Genomic DNA, 1,623 nt, shown 5'->3' with positions numbered 1-1,623 from the left:
CCCTATCCGCTGAGCCAAACCGGCCATGGGCCTGGGTAATTTTTAAGAGACTTTGCACTAAGGCTTATGCAGGGAAAATTAAAGGATCTTTCATTCAAAAATGTTTGCAGAAACTTAAGAGAATGATACTGGGCTACACATAAAATATGGTTACTCTAAGTATTGTCCATAGACCAGCATCATCAGCAGTATCTGGAAGATTATTAGAAATGCAGAATCTTAAATCCCATACAAAAACTACTGAATCACAGTATGAACTGTCAGCAGATGAGATGATTTTCATAACTAGAACAAAAAAACACAAATTTATATGAAACCACAAAAGATAGCAATCTTGGGAAAGAACAAAGTTGGAGGTATCACACTACCTTATATCAAATTATACTACAGGACTATAGTGATCAAAACAGCATAGTATTGGTATAAAAAACAAATATAGATCAGTGGAACAGAATAGGGAACCCAGACCGATATGGTCAATTAATATATGACAAAGGAGACAAGAACATACAAGGAAGTAAAAATAGTCTATTCAATAAATGTCTGGAAAATTGGGCAGATATGAGCCAAAAAATGAAACTAGACCATCTTTTTTTAAAAAAAATATATTTTATTGATTTTTTTACAGAGAGGAAGGGAGAGAGAGAGTTAGAAACATCGATGAGAGAGAAACATCGATCAGCTGCCTCCTGCACACTCCCTACTAGGTATGTGCCCAGAACCAAGGTACATGCCCTTGACTGGAATTGAACCTGGGACCTTTGAGTCTGCAGGCAGACACTCTATCCCCTGAGCCAAACCAGTTAGGGCGAGACCATCTTTTTTTAAATCCTCATCCGAGGACATGCTTATTCTGAGGACATGCTTATTGAGAGAGAGAGAGAGAGAGAGAGAGAGAGAGATAGCGATATGAAAAACATTGATCAATCCCCATATGTGCCCTGAGAAGGGCCTGTGATTGGGGATCATACTCACTGCCCAGACATGTGCCCTACTTGGAGATTGAACCCACAACCTTTCATTGTATGGGATGATGCTCCAACCCACTGAGCCATACTGGTCAGGGCCTAGACTATCTTTTTACACTGTATATAAGAATAAATTCAAAATGAATTAAAGACTTAAATGTAAGACTTGAACCATAAAAGCCCTAGAAGAAAACATAGGCAGTAAAATCTCTGACATTTTTCTTGGCAATATATTTTCCTGACATTACTGCTTGGGCAAGGGAAACTATAAATAAATGGGACTACATCAAACTAAAGAGTTTACACAGCAAAGGAAACCATCAACAAAACAAAAAGACAACCTACTGAATGGGAGACAATATTCACCAATGATACACTCCATGAGGTGTTAATACTCCAAATTTACAAAGAACTTATACAACTCAAACCAATCCCAGCCGCCCAATAATCCAATTAAAAAGTGGGCAGAGGTTCTGCATAGACACTTCTCCAAAGAGGACATAGAGATGACCAATAGACATATGAAAAGATGCTCAACATCACTAATTGTCAGAGAAATGTAAATTAAAATCACAATGAGATATCAGCTCCCACCTGTCAGAATGGCTAACATCAATAAATCAACAAACAACAAGTGGTGGCAAGGATGTGGGGA

General features: G+C 38.1%; 1 protein-coding gene across 1 annotated transcript in view; it reads right to left on the bottom strand.

Annotated features, from left to right (window-relative positions):
* Positions 1-1,623, bottom strand: part of LOC102762686 (cytochrome P450 3A12-like) — a 20,749-nt gene that overhangs the window by 6,110 nt on the left and 13,016 nt on the right. The gene's annotated exons all lie outside the window — the stretch shown is intronic.

The sequence above is a fragment of the Myotis davidii genome, unplaced genomic scaffold (genome assembly GCF_000327345.1).
Source record: "Myotis davidii unplaced genomic scaffold, ASM32734v1 scaffold2307, whole genome shotgun sequence".
Lineage (NCBI taxonomy): Eukaryota > Metazoa > Chordata > Mammalia > Chiroptera > Vespertilionidae > Myotis > Myotis davidii.
Note: the sequence above shows the minus strand (reverse complement) of the source record. Positions and strands in the feature narration are given on the sequence as shown.